At 39.7% G+C, this 7,599-nt stretch overlaps 1 pseudogene; it reads left to right on the forward strand.

Moving 5' to 3' along the window:
• The first annotated feature begins 872 nt into the window (after positions 1–872).
• LOC126947171 (serine/threonine-protein phosphatase PP1-gamma catalytic subunit-like) lies at positions 873–2,903 on the forward strand (annotated as a pseudogene).
• The last annotated feature ends 4,696 nt before the right edge of the window (positions 2,904–7,599 follow it).

The following is a 7,599-nucleotide window of genomic DNA, read 5'->3' on the forward strand; positions in this document are numbered from 1 at the left end:
GGATCAATCCACATTTCCTAAATTAGATGGACCCCACATTTCCTAAATTAGAGGAGGCTGGCATGGAATTCCTTGGTGGTACTGGACTTTCTGAGAATAAGACAGAACTATAGGCACCCAGCAGAATACAGATACTCTTCCTCATCTCCTGTGAAGGGGTTCACCTGAAAATCTCCAAGGAGCCCTGGAAAGCACCAAGAAAAAGAAGGCAACCTCTGCCCTCTGCAGGCTACCTGAGGCACCTGTCTAAACATATTCAGGTAGGGAAGAAAAAAGATCAAATGTCGTCAGTTTTGAAGTTTTGACTATTAAGAGGGACTGACTATTCCAATTTCTGAGATGAAAATGTTTTATGACCAAAAATGGCTGGAAGATATTTTATTCTTTTGAGTGTGATGATCTCTCCAGGTGTTTGAAAACGGTGGCCGGAGAGGATAATAAAGTTGTATGCTTGGTCAACATTCTGACTCTATATTGTTTCACAGAGGGTTAAACTATAAAGAAAAACCAGAGAATAATACCATAAAAATTGGGGAGATCATTTATGGTGCGCAGTAGAGTGAGCAGGATAGAATTCAGGAGGCGGCACACCGGGGCTGCGGATGTGCTGACAACATTCTGCCACCCAAGGTGTTGGGTGCAGTGGTCAATGTATTGTAAGCTCTGATTCCCTGATCATTTTTGCAAGTATTCAATAGTTAGTATAAAACAACACTCAAGCTCTCGAGGTTCCAGTGGGGAGAGGAGGAAGCAGGGAGCGGGGAGGCGGGGTGGGGGGGACCCGCCGCGGCTGCTGCCACCGCCTCTGCTCGTGGCGTGGGAAAGGAGGTGTGAGTCCTGGGCGCGAGCCGGCGGCGGCGCAGCTGCGGGAGGGTAGGCAGTGGGAAGGCGATGGAGGATTTAGACAAACTCAACATCGACAGCATCATCCAACCGCTGCTGGAAGTGAAAGGGTCCAAGCCTGGTAAATTCGTCCAGCTTCAGGAGAATGAAGTCAGAGGACTGTGTTTAAAATCTCGTGAAATCTTTCTCAATCAGCCTATCCTACTAGAACTTGAGGCACCACTCAAAATATGTGGTGACATCCATGGGCAATACTACGATTTGCTGCGACTTTTTGAGTAAGGTGGTTTCCCGCCAGAAAGCAACTACCTGTTTCTTGGGGACTATGTGGACAGGGGAAAGCAGTCATTGGAGACGATCTGCCTCTTACTGGCCTACAAAATCAAATATCCTGAGAATTCTTTTCTTCTCAGAGGGAACCATGAATGTGCCAACATCAACAGAATTTATGGATTTCATGATGAATGTAAAAGAAGATACAACATTAAACTATGGAAAACTTTCACAGACTGTTTTAACTGTTTATGGATAGCAGCCATCGTGGATGAGAAGATATTCTGCTGTCATGGAGGTTTATCACCAGATCTTCAATCTATGGAGCAGATCCGGCGAATTATGCGACCAACTGATGTACCAGATCAAGGTCTTCTTTGTGATCTTTTGTGGTCTGACCCCAATAAAGATGTCTTAGGCTGGGGTGAAAATGACAGAGGAGTGTCCTTCATATTTGGTGCAGAAGTGGTTGCAAAATGTCTCCATAAGCATGATTTGGATCTTACATGTAGAGCCCATCAGGTGGTTGAAGATGGATATGAATTTTTTGCAAAGAGGTAGTTGGTCACTCTGTTTTCGGCGCCCAATTATTGTGGAGAGTTTAACAGTGTAGGTGCCATGACGAGTGTGGATGAAACACTAATGTGTTCTTTTCAGATTTTAAAGCCTGCAGAGAAAAAGAAGCCAAATACCACGAGACCTGTAACGCCTCCAAGAGGTATGATCACAAAGCAAGCAAAGAAATAGATGTCATTTTGACACTGCCTAGTTGGGACTTGTAACAGAGTATATAACCTTCATTTTTAAGACTGTAATGTGTACTGGTCAGCTTGCTCAGATAGATCTGTGTTTGTGGGGGCCCTTCCTTCCGTTTTTGATTTAGTGAATGGCATTTGCTGGTTATAACAGCGAATGAAAGACTCTTCACTCCAAAAAGAAAAATGTTTTGTTTTTTAATTCTCTCTTCCTTTTGCAAACAATTTTAATGATGCTGTTAAACCTGTACACCCCAGGACAGTTTATTCTGTCTAAGGAGTAAGTGTACAGTTGATCTTTTTAAATTCAGTATAACCCATAATCATGTAAATGCTCATTTTCTTTAGGACATAAAGAGAGCCCTAGGGTGCTCGAATCTGTACATGTTCTTGTCATAAAATGCATACTGTTGATACAAACCACTGTGAACATTTTTTATTTGATAATTTTGTTTCAAAGGGATTGCTTTTTCCTGTCATTGTCTTGTTATGTACAAATTAGTTTTTATAGCTATTAACATTAGGAGTAACTTTCAACCTTGCCAGCATCACTGGTATGATGTATATTTAATTAAAGCACACTTTTCTCCTACCGTATACTTAAAATGACGATTAAAGCCATTCTTTTAAATATTTGTGACTCTTTCCTAAAGCCAAAGTTGCTGTTGAATTACTTCTTGGCACACCCCTAAGTACAAGATGGTATGGTTGTGTACACATGCTGCCTTCTCGGAGATTCAAAAACAGGTTTTTGATTTTGAATAGCAATTAGTGATATAGGGCTGTTTAAGCTACTCATGATTAAAAGTAATAACATTTTGTACAATTTCCATATAGTCTATTCATTAAGTAATCTTTTTACAGTTGCATCAGGCCTGAATCTGTCCATTCAGAAAGCTTCAAATTATAGAAACAATACTGTTCTATACGAGTGACCGATTATGCTTTCTTTGGCCTATATTCTTTATTCTGCGGTGAAGTTGAGGCTTATAAGTTAAAACAAAGGAACTAACTTACTGTCCACCAGTTTATATAGAACTCAGAGTATCTATGACTTTTTTTAAACTAAGATCTGTTAAAAAAGAAATCTGTTTCAGCAGATGACCATGTACAATGCCATGTGGTGAAAATGAATTCAGATTTATTAAATGATAAACTTGTTAAAACACCCCCCCCCCCACACACACACACAACACTTAAAGGGAAATCATAAAAAGCTAAAAAATGGTGTATGTGCCTATTTGACCAAGAAATCCTTTTAATTTCCCCCCCTCCATTCTCCCGTGTCTTGATCTAAAATATACTTTTTATGTCATTAGCTGTACCAGTTCCTGCTGCTTTTAGACTTTTGAAAAAAGAAAGGAAGGAATTTTTTTCTCTTCAGGCCATTTCTGCTCCAGGCAATGAGCACATACCTGCTGACTTTTCTTGAAAGGGGAACAGGGCTGTGGTTGGGGAAGACAGTATCTATGAGGAGGCTGAAAACTTCAGCAAAATTTCAAAAATATCCATAATTTTGATAGTGATGGCCTCCAGATGGGCAAATTAATGATGACTTTTTTTTTTTTTTTAATAATGTCCTGTTGGTTCAATGCCTTTATTTTTCTTTTTTGAGACAGGGTCTTACTCCGTTGCCTAGGTTGGAATACAGTGGTGCAATCTCAGCTCACTGAAATGTCTACCTTCCAGCTCAAGTAGTCATCCCATCTCACCCTCCGGAGTAGCAGGGACTACAGTCACACACCATTACGAACCCTTAATTTTTGTTTTTTGGTTTTTTTTGGTAGAGATGGAACTTACCATATTGTTGAGGCTAGTTTTGAATGCCTGGACTCAAGTGATCCACCTGCCCTGGCTTCCCAAATTGCTGGGATTACAGGTGTGAGACACTGCTCCTGCCGGTTCCAGGCTTTCTATAATAAAAATGAACTCCTTATGTAAAAATAAATAAATAAATAAATAAATAAATAAATACCATTTGTTTTGGATGTAGCAAATGTAAATTCAGACTGTCCAGAGTGAAGACCTAGGCCTCATTTTTTTTAAAATTTATTTATTATTATTATACTTTAAGTTGTAGGGTACATGTGCATAACGTGCAGGTTTGTTACATATGTATACTTGTGCTATGTTGCTGTGCTGCACCCATCAACTCGTCATTTACATCAGGTATAACTCCCAATGCAATCCCGCCCCCCTCCCCCCCCCCCCATGATAGGCCCCGGTGTGTGATGTTCCCCTTCCTGAGTCCGAGTGATCTCATTGTTCAGTTCCCACCTATGAGTGAGAACATGCGGTGTTTGGTTTTCTGTTCTTGTGATAGTTTGCTAAGAATGATGGATTGCAGCTGCATCCAAGTCCCTACAAAGGACTCAAACTCATCCTTTTTTATGGCTGCATAGTTTTCCATGGTGTATATGTGCCACATTTTCTTCATCCAGTCTGTCACTGATGGACATTTGGGTTGATTCCAAGTCTTTGCTATTATGAATAGTGCCGCAATAAACATACGTGTGCATGTGTCTTTATAGCAGCATAATTTATAATCCTTTGGGTATATACCCAGTAATGGGATGGCTGGGTCATATGGTACATCTAGTTCTAGATCCTTGAGGAATCGCCATACTGTTTTCCATAATGGTTGAACTAGTTTACAATCCCACCAACAGTGTAAAAGTGTTCCTATTTCTCCACATCCTCTCCAGCACCTGTTGTTTCCTGACTTTTTAATGATCGCCATTCTAACTGGTGTGAGATGGTATCTCATTGTGGTTTTGATTTGCATTTCTCTGATGGCCAGTGATGATGAGCATTTTTTCATGTGTCTGTTGGCTGTATCAATGTCTTCTTTTGAGAAATGTCTGTTCATATCCTTTGCCCACTTTTTGATGGGATTGTTTGTTTTTTTCTTGTAAATTTGTTTGAGTTCTTTGTAGGTTCTGGATATTAGCCCTTTGTCAGATGAGTAGATTGCAAAACTTTTCTCCCATTCTGTAGGTTGCCTGTTCACTCTGATGGTAGTTTCTTTTGCTGTGCAGAAGCTCTTTAGTTTAATGAGATCCCATTTCTCAATTTTGGCTTTTGCTGCCATTGCTTTTGGTGTTTTAGACATGAAGTCTTTGCCCATGCCTATGTCCTGAATGGTACTACCTAGGTTTTCCTCTAGGATTTTTATGGTATTCGGTCTAACATTTAAGTCTCTAATCCATCTTGAATTAATTTTCGTATAAGGAGTAAGGAAAGGATCCAGTTTAAGCTTTCTACTTATGGCTAGCCAATTTTCCCAGCACCATTTATTAAATAGGGAATCCTTTCCCCATTTCTTGTTTCTCTCAGGTCTGTCAAAGATCAGATGGCTGTAGATGTGTGGTATTATTTCTGAGGACTCTGTTCTGTTCCATTGGTCTATATCTCTGTTTTGGTACCAGTACCATGCTGTTTTGGTTACTGTAGCCTTGTAGTATAGTTTGAAGTCAGGTAGCGTGATGCCTCCAGCTTTGTTCTTTTGACTTAGGATTGTCTTGGAGATGCGGGCTCTTTTTTGGTTCCGTATGAACTTTAAAGCAGTTTTTTCCAATTCTGTGAAGAAACTCATTGGTAGCTTGATGGGGATGGCATTGAATCTATAAATTACCTTGGGCAGTATGGCCATTTTCACGATATTGATTCTTCCTATCCATGAGCATGGTATGTTCTTCCATTTGTTTGTGTCCTCTTTTATTTCACTGAGCAGTGGTTTGTAGTTCTCCTTGAAGAGGTCCTTTACATCCCTTGTCAGTTGGATTCCTAGGTATTTGATTCTCTTTGAAGCAATTGTGAATGGAAGTTCATTCCTGATTTGGCTCTCTGTTTGTCTGTTACTGGTGTACAAGAATGCTTGTGATTTTTAAACATTAATTTTGTATCCTGAGACTTTGCTGAAGTTGCTTATCAGCTTAAGGAGATTTTGGGCTGAGACAATGGGGTTTTCTAAATATACAATTATGTCATCTGCAAAGAGGGACAATTTGACTTCTTCTTTTCCTAACTGAATACCCTTGATTTCTTTCTCTTGCCTGATTGTCCTAGCCAGAACTTCCAACACTATGTTGAATAGGAGTGGTGAGAGAGGGCATCCCTGTCTTGTGCCAGTTTTCAAAGGGAATTTTTCCAGTTTTTGCCCATTCAGTATGATATTAGCTTTGGGTTGTCATAAATAGCTCTTATGATTTTGAGGTACGTTCCATCAATACCGAATTTATTGAGTGTTTTTAGCATGAAGGGCTGTTGAATTATGTCAAAAGCCTTTTCTGCATCAATTGAGATAATCGTGTGGTTCTTGTCTTTGGTTCTGTTTATATGCTGGATTAAGTTTATTGATTTGCGAATGTTGAACCAGCCTTGCATCCCAGGGATGAAGCCCACTTGATCATGGTGGATAAGCTTTTGGATGTGTTGCTGAATCCGGTTTGCCAGGATTTTATTGAGGATTTTTGCATCGGTGTTCATCAGGGATATTGGTCTAAAATTCTCTTTTTTTGTTGTGTCTCTGCCAGGCTTTGGTATCAGGATGATGTTGGCCTCATAAAATGAGTTAGGGAGGATTCCCTCTTTTTCTATTGATTGGAATAGTTTCAGAAGGAATGGTACCAGCTCCTCCTGGTACCTCTGGTAGAATTCAGCTGTGAATCCATCTGGTCCTGGACTTTTTTTCGTTGGTAGGCTATTAATTGTTGCCTCAATTTCAGAGCCTGCTATTGGTCTATTCAGGGATTCAACTTCTTCCTGGTTTAGTTTTGGAAGAGTGTAAGTGTCCAGGAAATTATCCATTTCTTCTAGATTTTCCAGTTTATTTGCGTAGAGGTGTTTATAGTATTCTCTGATGGTAGTTTGTATTTCTGTGGGGTCGGTGGTGATATCCCCTTTATCATTTTTAATTGCGTCGATTTGATTCTTCTCTCTTTTCTTCTTTATTAGTCTGGCTAGTGGGCTGTCAATTTTGTTGATCTTTTCAAAAAACCAACTCCTGGATTCACTGATTTTTTGGACGGTTTTTTGTGTCTCTATCCCTTCAGTTCTGCTCTGATCTTAGTTATTTCTTGCCTTCTGCTAGCTTTCGAATGTGTTTGCTCTTGCTTCTCTAGTTCTTTTAATTGCGATGTTAGAGTGTCAATTTTACATCTTTCCTGCTTTCTCTTGTGGGCATTTAGTGCTATAAATTTCCCTCTACACACTGCTTTAAATGTGTCCCAAAGATTCTGGTATGTTGTATCTTTGTTCTCATTGCTTTCAAAGAACATCTTTATTTCTGCCTTCATTTCGTTATGTACCCAGTAGTCATTCAGGAGCAGGTTTTTCAGTTTCCATCTAGTTGAGCGGTTTTGATTGAGTTTCTTAGTCCTGAGTTCTAGTTTGATTGCACTGTGGTCTGAGAGACAGTTTGTTATAATTTCTGTTCTTGTACATTTGCTGAGAATTGCTTTACTTCCAATTACGTGGTCAATTTTGGAGTAAGTATGATGTGGTGCTGAGAAGAATGTATATTCTGTTGATTTGGGGTGGAGAGTTCTATAGATGTCTATTAGGTCTGCTTGCTGCAGAGATGAGTTCAATTCCTGGATATCCTTGTTAACTTTCTGTCTCGTTGATCTGTCTAATGTTGACAGTGGAGTGTTGAAGTCTCCCATTATTATTGTATGGGAGTCTAAGTCTCTTTGTAAGTCTCTAAGGACTTGCTTTATGAATCTGG

This window comes from Macaca thibetana, chromosome Y (assembly GCF_024542745.1).
Source record: "Macaca thibetana thibetana isolate TM-01 chromosome Y, ASM2454274v1, whole genome shotgun sequence".
NCBI lineage: Eukaryota > Metazoa > Chordata > Mammalia > Primates > Cercopithecidae > Macaca > Macaca thibetana.